This window comes from Strix uralensis, chromosome 4, assembly GCF_047716275.1.
Source record: "Strix uralensis isolate ZFMK-TIS-50842 chromosome 4, bStrUra1, whole genome shotgun sequence".
In the NCBI taxonomy this organism is placed as follows: domain Eukaryota; kingdom Metazoa; phylum Chordata; class Aves; order Strigiformes; family Strigidae; genus Strix; species Strix uralensis.
Genome location: NC_133975.1, coordinates 88,670,249 through 88,694,169, shown reverse-complemented (window position 1 = coordinate 88,694,169; position 23,921 = coordinate 88,670,249). Strand labels below are relative to the sequence as shown.

General features: G+C 43.4%; 1 protein-coding gene and 1 long non-coding RNA gene across 3 annotated transcripts in view; one reads left to right on the top strand and one right to left on the bottom strand.

Moving 5' to 3' along the window:
* C1QTNF4 (C1q and TNF related 4) overlaps positions 1-23,921 on the bottom strand; it is a 79,929-nt gene that overhangs the window by 46,497 nt on the left and 9,511 nt on the right. The window lies entirely within an intron of this gene.
* The window catches only part of LOC141943077 (uncharacterized), a 50,600-nt gene continuing 35,811 nt past the window's right edge, over positions 9,133-23,921 (top strand). Inside the window, exon 1 of the long non-coding RNA XR_012628842.1 lies at positions 9,133-9,174. This is a non-coding gene — a long non-coding RNA (uncharacterized LOC141943077). The remainder of the gene's footprint in view (positions 9,175-23,921) is intronic.

Sequence of the window (23,921 nt, the reverse complement as noted above, 5' to 3'; positions counted from 1 at the left end):
CAGCATGGCGGCCCCTGACCCAGGGACAGGGGATGATGCACAAAGCCACACACAGCCCACAGGGCAGAGACTCAGCCCCACAGCACCCAAGCCAAGCAAGCAGGGCAGAGCCAGGGAAAACAGCCAGGGTCAGAGTCAGACCCTGACATGGCTGAGAGCCCAGAGCACTGGGCAAACTCACAGTGACAAGACAAGCCCAAAGCTGGGCTGGGAAGTCAGTCTGTCAGGTCAGGGCCTGGAACAACAGTGCCCCTAGGCATAGTTATGGCAAAACTGGGAAGAGACACACCTGCAACACAGCCCAGGCCAGGACTGAAAGCCCAGGCCTGAGATTAAATGCAGACCCCAGGGCCCAGGGCAGGGCTGTGGGTGGAAGCCCCAGGGGAAGTCAGTCACAGCCATTAAGGCCTATTAGTGCACTAGGCCTAATAGTGCACTGGCCCTGACAGACCCAAACTAGCCTCATCAACACAGGAGACACCTGAATCATATAGCCTATTTCCCTGGAAATAGATGTCCTTCTATCAGCACTTTGCATACAGGCAACAGAGGTTCTATTGCATCCTTCTGTGTCTTTGTCTGGGTGGTTATTGGTCTACAGCCTTGGAAACTATCTTCTTTCACAATAGCTGTCAGTTAAAACTGGTTGAAGGTGCACAGGTGTCACATAAGGACAGTTATGGAAAGGCTGCTCACAAGAAAACAAAAATCTGCTGAGGAATAGGCTGGATCACTGTTAACTAGATTACAAAAAATTGTTAAAATGAATCCTGGATGCGTAAGACAAACACCATTTGTTTTGATAGTGTGGGTCTAAACAGCACACAGATGTTGTCTTCTTTCCTAAAAACAGAATCCACTAGGACAATGGTTTCCTGAACAAAAAAATGCTAGCTGATCTTACAGGTCCTTCTGTTAATAGTTGGTGCATTTCTGAGACAGCTAACGTGCAGCATGAGAGCTTGCTTAGAAAGATCTCTGGAAATAAACTCATCAGCTTGTTGAACAAAAGGAGAAGACTCCTTCTTCCCCTGTGTGCTCTGTCTCCAGTGCCAAAAAGAAGAGACATGGCTCTAAGCAGCCTCAGTACACCAAAGGCTCTCCACGTTCTGCCTTCAAGACAGCTTTGTCCAGACAACACTGCTAATTCACAGTGGGAAGCAGATCAGGTGCAGTCAGTCCGCAAATCTTTGAGCAACGAGTGTTATCTGAGATTGCTGCTGTTCTCCCCAGGACTTGCGCAGCCTTAAAGACTGCAGACAATTTCTTACCCTTCCTCAGCCTTTACATGGTTTCACTGATCCATGATCCATCATGGTACCAGAGTGATGCACTGAATGGATGAGACACTGGAAAACTGTTTTCTGAATCTACAGAGATGGGGAAAGCATGTCATGCAGGGTATTTAAGCTTTGGAAGTGTTAGAAAATAGGGACTGTTTCTGTTATGCAGAATTGTCAGCAAATCACATGGTTTTCACGTTTCTATGCTGCATTTCCTACACCATGCAGTAGATGGCAGGAGCCAATCGAAAAATTTCACTGCAATTTTCATAGAGGGAAATAAGTTGATCAGACTTATCTTTGTTAGATTCTCATGATTAATTTAAAATAATTTTACAGCAGCCTTTTTATGTTCTTGGACATTCTTAATGCACACAATATTTCTCCTATTGTAATGTTTATTTCTTTTTAATGTAACTTGTATTATTAAAAGATTAGTCTTTCAAAATTGCGTTGCTATTTCAGAATTTTTTTGACGAGCTCTGAGATTTACTAGACACGTTTCATAAATTTCTTAATGTAAACTACACTTAAGGTTCTGGTTCTATGATGTGAAATATTTACTTCTATGTTATTTGCATTTGATTCCATCAGTCATGCTACAAACAACAGAAGACAAACATGCTTAATGCATTAAAAAAAGAGACATAAAAAACATATCAGAACTAGTCATAGCAAACATAGGTCCAAATATTCAGTTGCAAAGGATGAACCCCCCACTAAATTAACCCTCCCAAGTTTAATAAAAAAGGAAATATTTTACTATCAATCCAGATTCCTAATGAAATATTTATTTTTTTTAAAAAAAAGTTAAGAGCAAACTTGTAACTATGAGGAGTATAACAGTCTGTTCTCAGAATTAGTTGCTCATTACATCTTGCAATCCAAAGGGATCTAGCAGAGAAACATAAACAAGGATTATGAAAATTTCTCCTTGGAATTCATCATGGTCCAGCTGGCAGTCCAGGTACTAGGCAATACACCCCGCCCATCTCTGCTTCCTGAGAGGAGACAAGTGTGTCTTTGATAGTGCATGCCGTTTGCCCAACCAGCACAACATCTCAGCTTGTGTTTGCAGAAGTCAGGGGCTTTAAGACTGAATTTTCGTGTGAGAAGAGAGGGAGGCTGCAGCCATGCCTCCTCTCATACAGGAGCATGGCCCAGCGCTTACAAGCCCTGTGTGGCCTGTGAAACTGCCATCTGTCCTGTGTTGCTGGAGGAATTGAACCGTGTTGCTTTAAGGTATCAGAGAACAGACGGTTAATTGTGCAAATGTGGAACCAGGCAAGGATTAAAATTAGCATTACTTTAACTGAATCTGAAAGTTCTGTAATGACATTATTTCCAGCTATCACTGTCTGGATTATCAATTATCTCAGGTGTGACTCACACAAACATCTGGCTAAAAGGAAGAGCTACCACCACCCCTTTTTTCTGTGAATAAACAAAAGTTCCCATTAAAGTGGATTACCTGGAGATTGAGTGTTACTGTAAATTTGCCAATGCAAGCTTAGCTGATAAATCTGGCTTAATGTGAATGAGGACTTCAAAAGAAACAATTTCCACCTCTAAGTAAAAAAATTTAAAATATACTTTCCATTAAGCATACTTGCACCCTTGTAGCTAAGCAAGCCCACCCTATCAGCCCTCCTGGGCTTCAGCTGTCTGAGCGCTGGACACAGCCTTTGCCCCCTACAAGGGCTTTGGCTGCCTGTGCCCATGGCCAGTTCTGACATGTGCAGTGCTAATCTGGGGTGAGGCTGCTGTGCAAGGGGGTTTGTGAGACAGAGCTGTGAGAAGCCTCACTGGAGGCATCCTCTTAGGCTCAGGCCCTTCCTCGGTCCTTGCCTGAGCTATGTTGGAACTATGTAGATAGGCCATGTACCTTCCTGAGCCATATCCACTGATCTGAATCCCTGGGTTACCTTTGATCTGTGACATCCCTCAGGACTTGTCTGGCAACTGCTGGATTGTCGGCTGACCCTGTTTAGTGTCACTGGACCTGCTTGGGTAGGGTGGGACTGCACCCTTGTTGGTGAGGGCACTGCCTTGACTGCCCAGCTGTCACCTTCGGCTCCCAGCTAACCTTCCCTTGCTGAGCAGCTCTCTTTTGCTGCTCCCTCACACCAGGTCACTGTAGCCAAATCTTAAGGGTCTTTTCTAGTGAGGCAGTAAAATGCAAATATAATCCCAACTACAGAAAGTGTAGTTACTTATATCTAATAGCTGGCAGTTTCAACAGTGTACCAGAGCAAACACATGACAAGCTGATGGAAGTGGTCATCTTAGACTGAATCTGCTAAATCTCCATGATAAACTGAATAATCCTGGACTGCATTGTTTTCCAACTAGGATCCCAGTACTGTTTTCGTTATTTTATTTCTTAACGGCTGAAGGCAGAAATGTATTTTGCTTGCATTCTCTCTGGCACAGGAAGGTATCTGTTCTCCTTCATATGCTATAAAGAAGCTGTAAAATATTTCATCTAGGCAAAGGGGAACAAAGATGAATGTTTAAGGCCATGATTACTCTTCCTCTAACCTTTTCCATGGGGGGAAAAGTAATTTTGTTTAAATCCCATGTGATAAATTTATTAGCGCTTCAATGTATTGTTAGCATTACTAGCTTTAGCAAGAGAATGTAGGAGTTTTTGGAAGAGAAGAGAATGATTTGAAGAACAGTTGGTAACAACATGATACAGTTGAGTAGAACTGAAGGCAGACCTCAAAAGCCTCTTATACATAGCAATGGTATTTCTCCTGGGACGTGTAATCAGTGACATTCACATTTATTACACTATCAAATTTCTATTGATTTTTGAATGACTTGTAAGCTCAGGAAGCTGCTGACCACTGCCTGGTACACTGAGTCATACAGGCAGGCACTGGTTAAAATTTACTTCTCTCAGCTCTGCAGCTCCTCTGTTCTAATGAAGCCGTACAGGTCACTGGCCATAGTACTTTCAAACTCTAAAGCTTGTCCCTCAAAATCAAGAAAATGTATGCAGATTCCCTTGTGGTCTGTTCAAACACTGGAACTGTCTCCCTAAAAAGCTCACAATTCCTCACACTGGATCTGTTGCAGCTGTAAACATGTAACTGGGGCCACTATGATGGGAGAACCTGCAAGACTGAGACACTATGAAGTCTCAAAACTTCAACTAGGCAGTTCACACTAAAGTTCAAGCACTTTTCAAACCTGTTAGATAAGTCTTCAGAATACAACACTGTGAATCTGATGCCAGTTTGGCTTGGAGGCCACTGTCTTAGTTCTTATTGTCCAAGATTAAGATAGCCTGGTTAAGAGCTGTCTGACTAGGGAGGCTGGAAAGGAAGTGGACGTCTTGTCCTGACCTCTAGCCCCTGGTGTATCACTGCTGTTTGTAGGTCCTTCAACATGGGCCAGGATGAGCATGGTCCAAAGCGTTATTGCTTCTTCTCAGAGGTGAAAGCCAGCCCATTTTGGCCTGACCAGATGGATGTTACCTATTTGCAGACTTAGTGCCAGTCATCTGATTTCTTCTAATAATTGCAGATTGGGTACCATTATCTCATTTTTACTATTTTTATGCAACTATATCAAGCAACCAGATATTAAAAAACCTTTTGTTTCCTGAGCTAAACCAAGCAGTCTTGTGGTATGACTGGGTGTGAGGCAATAAAATGTTCCACAAATAGGCCTTCACACTACAAATCCTCCCCAAAACCCTTACATACATATTTAATCTCCTTCCTTTGGCACTCTGAAATACCATCTACTCCACAGTTCCTTCTTCCGCTGCTTTCTTGAAACTACAGCTTGCCTGGATACAAGATGTATTTTTAAAAAGCTTTTTCAAAACACTGAGCTTCCTAAAGTCCTAGTGGAAGTGGGGAAAACTGCTTGTTAAGGAGTCCTGAAGGCAGCCTAGAGGCTGCACTGACCAAACCATCACATTTTTCACAGAACTTACTTCCTTAGTCTAGCTGTGATCTCCCTCTCCACCCTGAACCTTCCTCACCTATACTCGGGCTCCCTGCCCATCTCTCCACCTGATCTACCTACATGGTTCCATCAGTTTCAATTGCAAAACAATAGTTACTAATTTAGCCAGATAGCTACAATTTTGTATTGAACAGCCTATTATAACAGCTTTGTGTCAGACTGACAGCATTTCTAACCTTACATCATAAGATCTACTAGAAAATCTTAAAAATTTAGGAAGCCATTATTTCGGGGGTTTATGAGTCATTAAGTACGGCTCAGATTGTGTGAACTTGGGGGAGGAAAGAAGAAAGCAGGGCCATGTGCAATGTATTTGTATCACTGGTTATAGACAGATCTTTATAGAAGCAAAACTAAGACCCACTACATTATTTTCAGATAAAAATAATTTCTGATTTAAAATAGTTTCTTAAATCTAAGTCCACAAAACCAAAAGGCTAGTGGATGAATTTCACCTTATGCTTCCATCAGGACTGCTATTCACACAGAAAGAGAATGAATAGAAGACTATCTCCACATTTTTGTATTTCTAAACTATCATTAAAATGTCACAATCCCACTGCAGTCCTGTTCACTTCAGGATTTTCTCTCTTATCACAGCAGTCGGTACGTTTGGGATCTTTGCTTTTCTTGCCATTGTGCACAATTTAACACCACTATCAGAGGAGGATAATGATTGCACATTACAGAAAGTTTTTGTGTTTTCAGCTTCATATGCCAGAGTGTAACTGAATCTGTTGGTGATTTAAATTATTCCCTTAACTGTTTGAGGTTTCAGAAAGCTGTCTGCTCTTCCTCCAGTAATAATTATAGACTATGGCAAATCAGCTCGCTTTCTCTGAGGGGACCAGAAAGGCCATATTTACAGACAAATGCAGGAGAGAAAGGACTGATAAATTTCTATTAAATTTTTACACCTCAGTGTTTTGACAGGTCTCTGCCCAATTTCTAAGTTGAAATCTATCATTAGTCATATATCAGCCCCTGACAGAGGCCAGAAGCTTAACAGATCTTGGAGAACAAACTTCTTTCATATTCTTACAGGTGATCTCTCCAGATCAGTGCAAAGGTTGAAGAAGACTGGATATGGGGCCCTGCCATCCCAAGGGCCAAACCTGGGGGAGAACTGATCAGGCATGTTCAGTGAAACTACATGCACCAAGCTGAGATTCAAGCTAGCTTCCCTGGGAGCAGCTGGAGGAGCAGCCAGAATAATTGTAGGGAACTGGGAGGTATTTGCTTAAATGTTCCATATGTCATTATCTCTCCTCGGAACTCAGAAGATATTAGACACCCTTCTCAACACCAAGGTGGCAGGAGAAAAGTCATAGGTGCTGTCTTGCCACAGTGAGACAGGAACCTCCCAAATGCTTCTCTGCCCTTCGAAGGAAATGGGAAGTCCTCCACACATCGCAGGAGTATGGCAGGGAGCCAGCAGCTCAAAAATAATGTTCCCTATTTCAGTGACAGGGAAAGCCTGGGGCATCCTGGTGGGCCATCCTGGAGAAGCCATTTCTCTCTTCTGTCCTTTTCCAAGCCTCGAAACACTTCTGTCTTTGTCTGTGGTGGACAAACACAGGAGAGCAGCAGAGTGTGAACAGTTTGCAAGAGGGTACTGTCCTGCAACTTGCAGTTGTTGCTGTACAAAGGCAGCAAAGTGCAGCAGAGACCAGAGGTATGTGTATATTTGGGCAAAAGAATGCCACAGTGCATCTGAGAGCTGTTGGATAAGTAAAGAGACTTTCTGTGTCTGTGCACTTAATGTGATCAAGGCCCAGACTAAATATGGCTCATGAGCATTTCCTGCCTCTGAGACAAGGAAGCATGCTGTGACATTTCTTGTCTTGTATCTACACTGTAGGCTTTCTAGCTGCAGCCTTTTTTCACACCAACTTAATTCTAAATGGGATAGTCCTGAAATCACCGGGAATTATTTTTAACAAGAATGAGAAGCATTATCTCTGGACTTCAGTTTGAACAGACACCCTGATTTTGGTCTCAGCTGTGGCCTAGTCTGGATCCATGAGCTCATAATATTTTCTAGCTGTGTGTTTTGCTAGTAAATTTATGCTTCTTTGTGAATGTAAGGAAGACTACTTAGCTAGTGCTTGAAAGCTTTGTTCTCTGTGTTGTCAGGTTATCTTCCCTCCACCTCTGAAACTGCCCCATCTATTTGCTTCCTAGGATTTCTTCTTCTGGAAGCCTCTCTCTCCCTTTTCCCCAACACACAGGTCATTTCTGTAGCCAAACTCACTGTTGACAGAAGACCTTTTCAGAGCTCATCTCCAGTTCTGTTATGGTGCAGGTTTACTTTCATACATGATTTATTTCCAACTCCAAGCCCTAACTGATCTCACACAAAGCCTTTTAGATGCCTACATATATGCAAACCACCTGTCCTGGTTTAACCAGGATAGGGTTAAGTTTCCCCAGCAGTGGGGGGGGAGCTCTAGCCGGGTTGTTCAGATACATGAGGACGTCACATCCTGGCAGGATACATTTTAGTGGCGCGGGAGCGCTCGTGGTCTTGTACATCGTGTACATCGTGCTTCAAACTGCTGTATTTGGTAGCTATTTTGCTCTGTTCATTGCTGTCACTATTACTGTTATTGTTATTGCTGTTGCTTGTTGTGTTGCTATTGCATTGTTGTATTAAACCTCTCCTTATTTCAGTCTTGGGGCTTTGTATTTCACTCCCTTTGTGGGGGAGGGGCAGCGGCCGCGCGGTCTCAGACTCCGGCAGGGGCTAAACCACCACACCACCTCTGTTTGCTTGCTGATACAAAGCTATGCACTTTCACTTAGATTATTCTGGGGCTTCTGGTTAATGGAAGGAACCCTCCATTCCTTTACAGCACTCACTGTCCACAGCTTAGACTGTGACCCCTCCACAATGAACACCTGCCATATGGAGGTGAAGTGACCTCCAGCAAGTTGACATTTGTTTCCTGTAAGCTTAAACCCTGATTACTGAAAAAGCCCTTTCATTCTTTCCACCCTCATCAAACATTCCTCTCATGTCAGATGAGTTCATTTATTTCCAATAAAGATGAAAGCCCCAACTATATGAGGATCTGGTTCAACAAACTCTTTTACTAGCTTTTTTTTTATCCAATGGGTTTGATATAAATGCATGCACTATGGTAGATGCTGTCCCCTTTTCTCTTCCTCCACCTTGTAACAACTTATCAAAGTGGTACAGATCAACCTCTTGCTGTACATTTTTTTTTTCCTTACTTCCTACTCACACAGAAATATGGAGCCATTTAATTTTTTATGCATATATTTATGGACACCTTTACTTTCTTAATTAAGCTATTATTTTATTTTAAGAGGATGCCATCACTATAAAAATCATACTAAAATGTTAAAGTTACCAGCTAGTACTGAAAGAATGAAAATGATTTACTTCTCATCATTAGTAGTGTTTGGTTTTTCACTCATCTTGGGATATGCATGCTGAAAATAGATCAGTAAGTTTCACTTCTGCTTAAGATGTCATTTTTTTATTCTTTTTCATTAGAACAAGGCCACTTTGAATAGGCTGCAAACACAGCAGAAAATTATATTCACATTAACTTCTCCATGGAATTACAGAGTAGGAGCTAGTTCCCAAAGACTGTTCTGTATATTATGGGTTTTACGGAACCAAAGACTTGGCGTTCTACCAGAACATTGAGTTTTAAATTATCATCCAAAAAGTACAGCCAGCTTCCTGTAGCTATTTTATTTCATTGTACCAGAGGAAAGAAAACAAAGGTAAAGTGAAATATATCTTAAAATTCTCTCTGACTTCTTGTATGTGTCTGAGCTGAGATTGAGTGCCTAGATGAGAAGTTCCACTTCCTTTGGATGCTACTGAGTACAAGCTTGTTCCTCATTCAGAATAATCTATGCCTCAGTCCAGGTTGGTATTAATTATATCTTCAATCTGGCTTGCAAATGCTAAACCTTGCAACTTGGCTGTGTAGTAGGGGCTTATCCCGCCAAGAAAACCAAAATGGCAATAACACCTGCGAGTTTGGGGCTATTACAAATGGCTCATTAAATGTCTGTTTGTGCTGAAATGCATTTCTGAGCTTAAGAAAAAGATGGGACATAGACTGGTGTTGCAGATACAGATCTAAAACTATGTCAGGGGCTGCCTGGAGCAGGATCTCTTCTCTTAGGTCTGCTGGCTGCTCTCTGCATGCTGTGAAGGAAAAATAATTAGAGAGCTGCAGGTAAGAGGGGGTGATTACTCTTGAAATCTTTTCCTCTGATTTTTCGTTTAGCACATCTCACTTTTTTCCCTGCCTGTCCTGCAGCTGGCCTTGACGTCTTTGTAACAAAGTTGGTTTCCACCACAAGGACAGCACTCTATTCAGTGACAGTCACTCTGTCCAGGGAATCCAAGAAGCCAAAGTAGCTTTAGAAGCTTCTGTGTAGTTGAGCAGCAACTAAACCCCCTGGTGCTCAAAAACTTTGGCTGGTGAAAATAAAAATAATCCCCTCACAAAAGTAATACTGAAACAGATTTGTCTGTGCAGGGGCAGTCTTTAATCTTAGCAAGAGTGACAATCTTTCTTTTTTTTTCTGGTAAGAATTCCATATAGGCTACTGGAAGGGTAAGCTTCGCTTACCTGATCCATCTTACGAACTATATGTTCATAAGCACATTTAATAAATTAATTCTTCACATCCTTGCATAGAATGGAGGCATCACATGCTGTGTTTGGAACTTTGTTGATATTGGGAAGACAAATGGAAGATTTACTTAACACACTAGCAAACAACAAATGCAAAAGATCTGCCCCTGTCAGGTATACTTTCAGCAAAGATATCTTCCAGAAATAAGGATCTGAGTGTTCTCAAGAACAGTCAGTTGTATATTCCCTGAGATCTCTTTTGCTGTGTAAGAAAGTATTTCAAGTTTGAAAAGGAATTAGTAAGAACTGGTTCCAGTTTGGATGTTTGAAGTGTACCTACCAAGCCTGCAAGAATTCCAGATTTGCTCACACTGAAGAAACTTTTCCATTTACCACCAGCTGAAGTTGTACATATGATGCTTAAGCTACAGGGACATGATTTTTCTGTAGAATATAAATAAGGGAGGAAATATGGATTTCTTGAGTAGGGTGATAAACAGATCAATACTACATGAAAGAGATATTGATGGGTATCAAATTTATGTAGTGAAGCATGCTCCTTTTATAATTTCAAAATTAACAGAATTTCACACTGGAACCTACACAGAGAGATTTTATTTAGAATAAACAGAAATTTTCCAAGGATGATCAGAAGAAAGCAGAGATTTAGACCACAAACTGGTACTATGTCAGCACCTTAAGGAAGAAATTATTCAGGTGGGCATTTTACTAAAAGAAGAGTGAGCGATCCTAGCAGCACAGAGAAAACTAACTGCTGACGTATAAACTAGCCATCTAGGAAAAGAAAAATGTAATCAAATGAGTATTTCATTCCACTTGGAAGGAGCATTCAGATAAGATACAGGGCAATTCAATATGATACACATAATTGCTTCTGAAGAGAATAAACAAAGAACTGATCTATAGTAATGAATACCTGCACAGATCACAGCAAGATCTGGAGAGAGGGGCTCATTTTGTGTATAAGAGAGAAATGTCTTTAAGGCTAATTGAATTATATTCTAAAGTCATGAAGCCATCAGAACTTCTGAATGCTGATTTCTGAGGTAAAATCAGAGTTTGCAAGGCAGGAAAACTGTAAGGTTCTGAGGACTGACAGAGACCACCAACTCTCAGGCAGTTTCAGACATCCAGTAAGACCTGTTGGTTCCAGCACAGCCTTTCCATGTCAAGGTGTCCTCAGAATAATGAGAAAGACGAGAGAAACATCACTGAAAGAAAACTAAGCATGACAATACAGAATTCAGATTTACTACTGTGTAAATCTGCAAGATGAATATGGGTTTTCCTTTGCAAGAGACCTCCGAATACTAGATGTGCACATAAAAATGGAAGAAAACGAAGACAAAAATCTTAACTGGCAGATACACCAAACCTTTTAGTAAAACACAGAATTACAACAAGTTTTTCCAAGAGCTACAGAATAAGTAGAATAAATAGAATAAGTCTGGTTTCTCATGGATATATAGACTTTGCACCCCTAAGTATTATCTCTTCCCCCCAGCAAGAGCCCTAGCTGTCCCCAAGCTCTCTGTCTGGTCCAAAGGCTGGCTGGCTTTGAGCCATTTGCTGACAAACAGAATGTATAACGGTTCGGTTCTTCCTGCCTCTCCCTTGGGTTTCTCCTGCCTAACACAAGACATGTAGAAATGTAATTATCCTTGATACCTCCAGCATTCTTTTAAATTTAGATGATACCAAGCGTGAGTCCCAACTTATATACTAATTGGTGAGAGATGGATTAAAAGGCAAACAAACAGCTTGGGGAAGGCGTTGAAAAAAAATCTTGGATCATCATAAATATTGTAACATCAGCTATTGTTCCTGTTGTTAATTGAGAAGTCAAGGATTATTAGGTACACAGGGAATAAGAATTGATTCCTTAGATTCCTGACTGTAGGAAAAACCCCAACAGCCTACTTTGCAAATTCCTGAGATTCTTGGAACAGATTGTAGGAACAGTGGTGAAAATGCTTACTATATAACTGCATAACTATATGAAAAGCTATAATAAGTGCCAATGGTTTGTGTTTGTCTTTTCACATTCTTGCCAAAGATCATTTTTCACTCCAAGGACATTACTGAAAAAAGCTGACTACGAATGTTAAGTCCCTACAGCTACTGCTCAGAGGAACAGGCAGAGTAGGAAAGAAAGAGTTTAACATAATCAGTTGATGTCTTGGCTGTTACTCCTAGAAATCTAAGGCATTTTGTAGTGGGATGCATGCATCATCCTATCACCCTTTCATAACATTGTTTGACTGACCAAGAACTTGTTCCAATAAGTAGATTTTATGTTGCTTACCTTCCAGTTATACTGAGGACTTACAACTTACATGAATTTTCTGATGTCAAATACCATGTTAATAAATTACTATTCTACTGCCCACAGGTCAGTACTTGTGAATTTTTTACAGCTGATTCAGTTTCTTACTTTAAAGAATATTTAACTGAAGAAGTCTTTTCTATTACTCCTGAATTTCCCAGAAAGAAAAAGATTCAGGATTTAGCGGATGAGTTACAAGTGAAAATAAAGCAAGTTCAGGACTAGTTGACATTATACGATGGGCAGTGATCTGTATTTAAAACTTCAGCCATAAGTAGTTTGTATTAATGAAGGACCCTGATACCTGAGTTGATAAAGGACTGGTCCCAGGCAGATTTTGAAGAGGTGATATATGTACATTTAGGTGTCTTGCCATATATCAGAGAGCTAAGCCTTGTATTTCAAGAGTGGAATTTGACATTGCACTTGTACAGATGTTAGTAAATCATTGACTGTCATCTCCAGAGAGAAGATGACAGCCACCATGGGATGGGGAACAGCACACCTTACATTATATATAGTGAATGCAAACTGCATTGAAAACTGATTAAGTGGTGCAGGGGGTACTTTTCATTCTCCTCTTTTACAAAGAATGGTAAATCTATAGAAATGTCATGAGATATTCAAATCTATAATATTAGCAATTAGAGCAGGGTACCCATGTACCCTGTATAACAAAGCTAAAAAGATGTTTGGAGCACCCTGAGTCTGCATAGAAAGATACCAGGGTGACATGACACAGCTAGGGCTGGGTGGGGAGAGGATCCCCTGGGAAATGAAGGCCATTGTGTTGCTCAGAGCCTGAAAATGGGATTCCCCACCCACGGGAAATACCTGCACAGTTAAACATCTCCCCCAACAAAAAAATCTCCAATAGTGATAAAGAGTTGCTGTTGTGTTTTTTGTGCAACAGAAAGTTCTGCAAAGTGTCCACACACAAACACTGAAACATTCTGGTGTGGCTTGGCCTGACTGTAACACATCTTTTTGGAGTTTAACTCATGCCTCCTTGGCGAAATACAGGACAGGGATCCTCTTCTGCAAACATCACCTTCCTACTTTCATGATCAGTTCAGTGCAAAACCCTTCAGCAGCCAAGTCAGGGAAGCCAGCCCACAGAGGAACATAAAGATGTGAGGGGTGCCATAGGTGCCATGCCAGCTCAGGCGGATGCAGGAGAGACCTGACAGGGAATATTTTCACTGGAACAGTGCAATCCGGGACACGTTACTGAGGCAGGATGCTACTGCCAAAAGAGCACAGCAACTAACGTAACGTCAGCCCCTGTCACAAACCCATCCAAGACCAAGCCGTGCCAATCTCTTTATAGCACAGGGATATTCCTCCCAGCTCTCCAAATTCATTGAGTTTATGCTGTGCTGTCCCCACGTCTGCTCGGCTCACTCAGCATAGCCATTCATGATGTGCTGCCAACCCAAAGCACATTTTTGCCTCTCTTCACCCTGTTGGCTACTTCAGTGTCCATGATGTGCCTGGTGTGCCCTGTCCCACTCGCTTGCCACCTCTGTGGGGGGCTTCAAACTCCAACAGGGGAGGTTCAGACTGGACATTAGGAGAAAATCTTTCATAGAAAGAGTGGTCAGACAGTGGAATAGGCTACCCAGGGAGGGGGTGGAGTCACCATCCCTGGATGTGTTTAAGAGTCGTTTAGATGAGATGTTGGGGGATATGGTGTAGGGGAGAACTTTGTAGAGTTGGGCTGATGATTGGACTCGATGATCCCAAGGGTCTTTTCCAACCCGAATGATTCTGTGATTCTGTGATTCATCCTCCTCAGGCCTGGCTGTGGGGCTGGGCTGGGGCAGGAGGGAGGGAGGGGACTGCAGATGCTCCCTATTCCCTCAGTCATGTGGCGGTGTGAGGGAAGGAAGAGGCAAGGATGAAGAGGCAGTGAGAGTGTGTGGTGGTTTAGTCCCTGCCGGGGTCTGAGACCATGCAGCCGCTGCCCCTCCCCCACAAAGGGAGTGAAATACAAAGCCCCGGGGCTGAGATAAGGAGAGGTTTAATACAACAGTGCGACAGCAACACAACAAACAACAACAATAACAATAACAGTGATAACAATGAACAGAGCAAGATATCTACCAATACAGCAGTGAGAGGACCGGCTGCGCCAACCCACGCGATCACTGATTCTTCCCGCGCTCTGGCGCCCAGATGTGACGTCAGCATGGTATATGAATAACCCGGCTAGAGCTTCCCCCCACTGCTGGGGAAACTTAACCCTATCCTGGCTAAACCAGGACAGAGGGAGAGAAGACTCGACCCTTTTTTACCACAGAAGAGAGAGGGAAGCGCTCCCCTGAGCAACAGGGCAGTTTCTGCTCCCATTCCCTCACCACTTGGGTAGCAACTCTCCTCCATCCCACGGGCGCTGTCTGGGGAAGAAGGGAGGAAGAGCAGGGCTGGAGCAGGGTGAGATCCCTGTGGAAATGGTAAGACCACTGTCTAGTTTATGGGGAGGTCCGGCAAAGCTGGTGTGTGCACCTTCCCTCAGCGGGCAGGGGTGCTGGGAGGGGAGAGGGCACCTCGCAGGCCCTCCATCCAGCCCTCTGCCTCACTGAGCCTCCTGACCCCTTCCCTTCCCAGAGCTGAAACCACCCTTTTCCTTTGCAAAAATCATGGAGAAAGACAGGGACAGACATTAATTAAAGCCACACAAAGTTTCATTACTGTTCCTCCCCTCTTTGCGGTGCTCCTGGAGCAGGTTTCTCTGAGGAAAGCCTGCATCAAGATGTGCCTGGCTGCCCTCCTGCCTTTCCGAATGGCTTGCAGATGACTTCTGGGTGCTAGGATTTTCACTTCACAAATTCTGAGGATGTGTCTTTTCATTGCTAACCCTGTGACAATGTGACCAAAATAGTGCCACTGCTCCTGCTGCCCTTGTAGCAGCCTACCAGAGTCTGACTGAAATAGGTCACCTGCTCCTGGCTGCTGCTGAGCGCACTGGGCCGGGATTAAATGAGCTCTGTTGATTCGGTGTGGCAGGAGTTTTTCCCCAGCCATGAGGAAAACAGGAGTATATTTTAAAAGCCACTACAGAAGTGTGCTATAATAATTTGTGCTAAGAAGGAAACGCTTTGAATGGCTGGGATTGGGTACATATTTTGAAATAGACTTGGTTAGGCTATTGCAAATCTGTGAATAAAACCAGGCCCAGCAAGAGAGTAGTTCCAAATAATGTGAGATTAGGAGAGGTAGCTGCTTCTTACTAAATGAGTTTCTATAAAAAAGTAATTGTCATCTGTTTTCTGCTGCTTTCCTACAGAGAGGAAAACATGGCAGTGTTATGGTACAAAGCAAAAAACGTTTTTAGACCGAGTTGAAGGTTTGATTGCAAGCTTTGTGCAGCTGATTGGCGCAGACAAGCAAAAACATGCTCAGCGTTGTGTTGACAAAAACCATGCAATTGATGATTTACAATCCAGATTCAGCTTCTTAGCACAATTTACTTGGTTTGTGACCTTATCTCTAACATTTCCTTCCTGAGGACCCCTTGGATAGGGGCATGTGTCCCACCTTATGCTGTGGAGAGGTGTACCCACTCGGCAAAAACACGTAAGGGCATGGATGTGAATGTTGCTCATGTGAATGGGGTATGTCTGGACTTCATTCAATGTGCTGGAGACATCCATGCTGTAGGAAGTCTGGCTTTTAGCCAACAGTGGGAGAGCTTTATATTGATTTCCATTGGTAGCGGCTAGTAATTTCACTACCTGTTTTAGCAAGAAGACCTGATACAGTTAAGGTATCTTGTGTCTGGATATATAGTGTGAGTCTACATTTGTCTTTGGGTTTCAGCTCTTCTGCCAGCCCAGCTGCAGACACATACTTAGTTAGTGTGGGGGAGAAGGAGAAATTGAAGGTGACTGGACAAGCTGGTAGCTAAAACGGTCCCTTCTGTGCTGCTGGCTGTAAAAACTAGTGTGTCTCAACTATTGCACTGCTTGGGCACAAGTTGTGCCTCACCGAAGAACAAGAACAAGTAGATTATGACCTCATTTGCACTTCAGCTGATGGACATTCATGTCTTACAGATATGACAATTTAGTCGAGTTTTTAGAATTATCTCAAAAAATACAAAGTCTTTGAGGCACTGTGGAGAGTGAATTGCTTTCCTGCCTCTGAAGCTGGTTATGTCAAATGACAGGTGAGGCTCTTTGTAGGGGGCAAACTTAAGACTCCTGTCATTCCTGCTGTGTATAGAAGCCTGCAATCTCCATTATTTTATTCTTGTGTTGTTGATGGCAATGAGGGTGCTCTGTGTGGGGGCAGGAAGACTTCAGTTGCCATTACCTCCATAGATATAAATAAGCACTGCTTTGGGGCTGCTGTCACCCACACTAAGCTTCCTGCAGGCCTGCAGGAACAGGGAATTACTGTAATATTATGTCTCTCACCTTGGCCACATTCTGCCTCCCAACGTAGGTCAAGGGAGGTGGTGAAGATTTAGCATGCCAGGCTTGCACTGGTTGTGGAGACTTTTTATGCAGAAAGCATTTTTTTGGGTTCCTTTTCCACCCATCATTGTGGTCCCACCAAAGATGAGCTGCTGCTCTCAGCAGGTCCCAAAGCTGTAACACTTTATACCCATTCCAAGTCTCAGCATGCAAAGGTTTAGAGAAGCAGTGTGGTCTCCTAGACTTACCATGATATCTGAGAGATGGGGATTAATTATCTCACTTTGTTTTCAATTAGGGCAAAATCTGTCTGTGAGATTTTGATCGTACTCCATGCATCAAAGACTTTTTTTATAACACTTGAGCTGGCACCAGTAATGGAATGTCTAACTGAAAAGGATCTGTATTTCTCTTCTGCTTTTTTGTATTTTTAGTCATATATGATTGCTTGCCTAATTTGTATGATGAGACCCCTCCATGCCCAGCTGAAGTAAGACACGAGCACGTATTTACCTGGTAATGCCCGCTTGGCAGTAGGAAGTTCAGCTTCCTTGGCTGGGCACTGCCGTGCCACCCTCCTGCCTGCCCTCAGGGTGTGGTGCCTCTGCCCCTGGTGCCCGATGGCCAGGGAGGTAGCACATACAGCAAAAAGATGGCTCATGGCACCCTGCTGATATGGCAATTTAGTGCATATAGGGCGTCATTTTGCAATATTCACTTTCCATTAGGTTAGTGCGGCAATGGGAATGTGATCATTGTTCTCTGCCTGACTAATTCTCATCTCCGTGTGTCAGCAGCCTGTCTTTTACCCATTCTGACAAAAAACTGAATCATTGTTTCCAGAACTTTATCAAATGTATTTCTTAAGGGTGGATAACTTGCTGTCATTCACCCTTCTGATACCTGCCTGCTGCACGATTAAAAAAAATGTATCCAGACACTTGTGCTAGAAAATAATATGTTGAGCAAAGCAGAGATCACGTGGACTGACACATTTTGCTTGGGACATGTCTGCTGATGGAGTTGTCCATGTACGTACAAGGCATTTTGGCTTCCCATTGCAGTACTGCCTCCCTTGTATCAGTCGCTTGCCCTCACTTTTTCAAAGTAAAGGACTCAGAAGATGCTAAGGCTAAGCTGTCTAGAAGATATTAGAGGGTAGAACGGTCTAGAAATACTACCCAAGTAATTGTAAAAAATCTCAATATATTTTATTGAAAATCCACGTCAAATTCTTATTACTTGTCCTTGCCTCCAAGGCTGTAAACATCTCTGCCCACACATCTTTCTGCCCACAAGTCCACATGCTGTTTTTGCCAATCTTGTCTCTCAGCTGCTCCTTTTGCATCTCTCCCACACAGGACTTTGTGCTGGGATTCCTCCCTACCCAGGGCTTCCAACATCTGTGATATATATGTGTGTATATATATACATATAACATATTGTTATATTTTATATATTTATGTATTACCATATGCATACATAAAATGTGATCTCCCTTTCAATTGTTCCTTGAAATTGACATCTTTCCTCAAAGGCGGAGGCTCCACTACTCCCTTCACTTCCCTTGTGATACATTAATTTATCCCTGAGTGAGAACTTCGCGTGTGTGCTTTGTAACTCTGGAGCAAGGATTGCATTTATTTTTTTCTAAACTATCAATCACATATGCTTAAAGTGACATGTTTATGATAAGGCATAATAACAGATGCAAGCAAGTTGCTCGCAGTCCCTGAACTTGGAAGGACAACTAGCAGTAGCCTGAAGCTAAAAAACAAACTGTGTCGTTTACCTGTCAGGAAAGTCCTTAACAGAAAGTTGTATGTAACATTTTGGTACTACAGAGAACATGCCGGCAAGTGTTTTTTTGATTTTATAGAATAAGAAACTTGAGCGCAAGAATCTGTGCAGTGCTTTGCCAGTGACATGCTGATGATGCCAATCCTGATGGGGCATACTGGCAGGGATACTACCCAGACATTATCGGTGCGATACCAGCATTTCCCCACATACACCTCTGTATGAGACTGGAAGAACTGCTGACTGTTCATTTGGTTTTTTTCTGTTGCGTGGAAGCAAAGTGATCTGGGGTTTCCTACTGCAAGAACATTTGGTTACACAGTGCTACCTGAACGCTTTCACTTGATGCTAAAAGTAATGCACAAACTGACTGAGACATTATTACTAAAAAGTACTTCCTCTCACTAATCTTTTCCTCTTCCAGTCTGGTAACACTTGAAATATATTTATCCTTACTGTTTGACCTATACAGTCATTTGTCTATATGACTTGAAAAAGCCATTGCTTTTTCATTTGTGTGAGCTTCTTAAAGATAGTGGGAAAAATGACAGTAAAGCCAGAAGTTGGACAAGGAGACTGAGGAAGGAATGGAATAGCTGAAATGTATCTAGTTTTGCAACATGAAGTTCACTGGGGGTCAGGATGACAGTCTCCCTTTAAGGGCATTGAGAAATACTCCAAATACTTTGTGTTAGAGAGGGCATTGTGGTTTGGGATTTTGCAGAACCATAATCCATTTTATTTTTTGTGAAATGAAAACCATGTGAAAAATTGGAGCTGAGCTCCTTTGCATCAGTGCCCTCAAAATTTTTGGTAACCTAGTCTAAAATTACAGCTTGGTTTTGGTCCCTTTAATTTACATTTCTCCCTTGCCATTATGCTTTACTACAGTTTCATGAGGAAATCTCTACATATGCAATCTTTGTTTTAATGTCAGTTTTCCATGAAAAATAATTTTAGAGTTGCAAAGCTAAGCATCCAGAATTAGAAAACATAAGATTAAATCAACAAATCCTTTTTCCAGAATATGAGTCTCCCTCTGTTGTCCCTATTTACTCTCAAGATCTCTTGCTTTTAAATTATGTGTGAAGTCTGCTTTGACTCCTTGGGGAAAGATGTACATCCCTGTGGAGCTGCAGTGAGTCATTGTCAAGAAAAACTGTGCACAGGTCTCCCAAAAACTTTACATCTATTTTTGTGTAGGGTAGAGAACTCAGAATGAACTGAAAATGTTAATGTGACAAAGTACATCATGAAAGTTGTGTCCTTCTTTTTGGGAAGTTAGAGGAAATTCTGAGATAGGTAAAATGATCCTCTGCAGTATTTGAAGAGGACATTATGCAGCATTGCCTGCTGCGTTCCTGGCACAGGGTGGTTTCTCTAGCAGTGTAACATGCTGCAGCTTGCACCCAGTCACAGTGGTGCACATTGCAGTAGCTGTGGTATGTAGCAAGGCAAAGGCTCAGTTTTGTACCTGTTGGTTCTCTGCATTCAAGTGGGATGTTTCATGTTCCACTGTGGCTTAAGAACAGTTTCACTTAAAGAAGCTGTCATGTGTACCGAAAGGCAGTAAGGTAGGAAATGTAAAGAATAGTTATCTAACAGCAGCCAAGCTGGTGACTGGGAAGGTTGGTTCCCTTGCATGTACCAAAAAGGAGAATTAGATAATCCTTCAAAGTACTAAAGAGTATTATTAAATGATTTGAAAGGACTTAAATTTCCTGCAGACCCAGGCAACGGAAAAAAGGAAACCCACAACCCACCTGATCAGGTGTAACAGTTTCTGCAAGCGTAGTCAGAAGAGATTGAAATTTGACTTCTTCCTGGAGGTTTCTGCTATCTCTTAATGTATAAATTTATCTCCAGCTGGCAGGTGGAAACAGGCTAGCAGAGCTGAGCTTCAGTACTCTCACCAAGAGGTTCCCACAATTTGGAACACTGCTACCTTAGGAGCAGATATTAATGTACATATTTTGCCATGGTGCAAAGCAGAAAGCAGTCTGCCAAAGGATGCATGGCTAGTTGTACTGTTCTGAAAGTAGTAAAGGAAAAATATACAGGTTTTGTTTTCTTTTTGTCTTGTTCCCTGAGCTAATCAGTGATTGCCTGGAAGGCTCAATATTTCAGTGACATTTCTGTACCTAACCAAATACCTTTTCACAGCCTGCCTTTAGGGAAAGCATAAACATTGGATCATAAAGTTACTTTCTATACCTCATAGATAATGCTTTCTTGCCAGTATTTGAAATTTTAGACAGAGACGGCAGATGGAGAAAGCTGTTTCAGAGTGGCATGAAGTCTGTCCATCCAAAAACTGCAACAGGCAGTGGTGGTAACTGCCACTATGACTGCTCTCCTGCTCGTGCTGTGGCTGACATTAAAGATTGTACATTTTGATATAGAAGGATAACCCACATGGTGTTACTACTTTACTTATGTGATTATAGACAGTAACACTCTGTGTGTCTGTTTCCACTGGTGCAATAGGGCTGTTTTGTACTTTATCAGCTTGTTGTGAACTGTAACTCATTGTGTGAAGAACATTGAGAGTCTCTTGGAATAACTGAAGAAATGCCAGGTATTAGAAATACTTATGTGAATTACTTTTATCACACCATTGCACTGCCAGTTTGTTCATTAGCTGTGGTCTATGCCTAATGCTTTGAAGAGCAAGATATAATGTACCTGTTAAATGGGAACGGAGAACGATGTGAGATCTGCATGCTTCTCTTGCTCAAAATATGTCTGGAAATTATTTAGTCCATGAGGGCTATTGTCAGATTGCCTTTATGCAGATGTACCTTAAAGCATTCATTTCTGGTACTCCTTCCTCTCTTTCATCAGATGTTTCTATAATCAACACTGTCTTAAATGTGTTTCCCGCTTCTTACTTGAAATGTCAGTCCATTTGCGTGCTCATTTCTGACCCTGAGATAAAGGGGAGGTGTCTCAGTCAGGATGCTCCCTGCGTGGTGGGTTTGCTGACTTGGTCAGAGAGCCTGGACTTCTATGAGTGACTTATGAGCTGTGGTTATGCAGTCAGTTCAAGCTAGCACAGGCCCATGCTTGTCATGGAGAGTGGTAGTCCCCCCATCTTCTCTGCTGCTGGAAATGTTTCTCCGTCTCTCTTGATAAGGTGCTAGCATTTGTGTGGCCACATAAACTAAATCAGGAGAGTCATCCGGTTAAAGTCTTTTCCCTCTCCACCCTCTTCCACTCTTCCCTCTCCTCTCTCTTCTGTCTCCTTTCCCTCTTCCCTTGTCTTGCCTTGCCATGACTTTCTTTGTCCTTCCTTTTTCTGCCAGACCAGGTACCTGCTCTAGCTCACCATGTACCTGTGTGGGCTCTTATACCACAACAAGCGACATAGTGGGAGTAAGCGTTTAGTGGGCAGGACCATCCCATTCAGCACTGCCATGGATTTAGATTACATTAATGTGACTGTGTAATCACAGACAGAATTGTTATAGGACTAATGCTTTTTCATCCTTGATCTCTGTAGAAGAAGCAGAAATCTGTAGGAAGTGCTGTCGTTTGGGACAGGAATCAAGAATTTCTTGCTTTTGAAACATGGGAGATCCAGGAGTTTCCAGGATACTGTGGAATATACATATTGATTTAGCCTCGACTTTTGTCAAACTGCAAAGGCAAGCCTAAAAGGAGGGTCCCTAGACTGACCTGGGATGATTGTGATGGTATGAGGGTGAGCAGCCATTTTAAATTGTGATAATTTGATGTATCCAATGTGCATTGACAGGCTCCTTCAGATTTCCAGCTTGAAAGGCAAAGTTGCCTCCTTCCAGGACGAGACAATGACAAAAGCATGTGTTGCACATGAGAATATTAAACAGCACCTAGAAGAATGGGTTGGAGCCTAATCATAGCTTTGAAAGATGACACTGAGGATCTTAACCTTCTCATTCCCTTTTATTGCTTCAGGATTATTTATTAAATTTGCTTTATTATATTTATTAAAAAGTTGCTGAGAAGAGGCGGTCCGAAGTGGAGGATAGCAACAGGGGACCCTTCTGAAAGCATCAAAAAACCCGTGGCAAAACTGCAAGCCGAGAAGGCAGAAGCCCAGGGAAGAGCCTCAAGCTGCCTCCCCCTGAGCGGGAAGAGTGAGCTGTGAACAAGGGCAGCAGGGACTCAGAGTGGGCAGAGCCTGGAGTGACGGCACCCAACGCCCCTCAAGTACAAGAGCATCCCCCAGGGAGCGTGAGCGACCAGGAGCGCAGCAACGGGACAGGGCAGGCGCGTCTGAAGGGTGTGTGTGGGAGAGAAGCAAGTCAACAGCGGCCTGTCAGCTCTGCGCAGCCCCTGGACAAGCAGTGAGGCTTTGATGAAAAGCAGGCCTTGGGAGCAAGATAAGAAACTGCCGAGTTGTGCCGATGTGGCAGGAAAAAACATCAGACAGCTGCAACGCTGAACTGTGGAAAAGTACTGAACTGTGGAAAGTTACCGCCGCGTGAACAGCGCGTGAATGAGAAGTTGATTGGTCTGCACAGCGCGTGTTAGAGTGGACTTGTGCTGATAGGAGAAAAGGTAGATAGCTGTTTAATTGCTGATTTGCTAATTATGAAGTAAGAGCTTTAACCAGAGCATAAATATGTATTGTTGTAACAATAAAGTTTCTTTCCTTTTGCACTTGCTGGAGATTCTGTGCCTCAATACGCCACAGGTGTGGCGCAGCAATGGGACAAGCCAACAGGGTGTGGCGCGTCCGAAGGGTGCAGCCTGGCAACAGGATGTGGCGCGTTAGAAGGGTGGAAACTGGCAACGGGATGGGCCAACAGGGCGTGGCGTGTCTGAAGGGCACAGCCCAGCAACGGGACAGCCCAACAGGGCGTGGCGAGTCTGAAGGGTGCAGCACGGCAACAGGACAGGCCACCAGGGTGTGGCGCGTCCAAAGGGCGCGGCCTGGCAACGGGACAGCCCAACAGGGTGTGGCATGTCCCAAGGGCGTGGCCCAGCAACGGAATGGGCCAACAGGGCATGGTATGTCCGAAGGGTCCAGCCCGGCAATGGAATGGGCCAACAGGGCGTGGCGCGTCCTAAGGGTGTGGCCTGGCAACGGGACGGGCCACCAGGGCATGGCACGTCCGAAGGGCACAGCCAGTCTGAAGGGCGTGGCCCGGCAACGGGACGGGCTAACAGGGCGTGGCACGTGCAAAGGGTGCAGCACAGCAATGGAATGGGCGAACAGGGCATGGCGTGTCGGAAGGGTGCAGCCCGGCAATGGAATGGGCCAACAGGGCGTGGTGTGTCTGGAGGGCGTGGCCCAGCAACGGGACGAGCCAACAGGGCGTGGTGAGTCCAAAGGGTGCAGCCCAGCAATGGAATGGGCCAGCAGGGCGTGGCGCGTCCGAAGGCTGTGGCCCGGCAACAGGACAGGCCAACAGAGCGTGGCGCATCCGAAGGGTGCGGCCTGGCAATGGGACGTGGTGCGGCCGAAGGG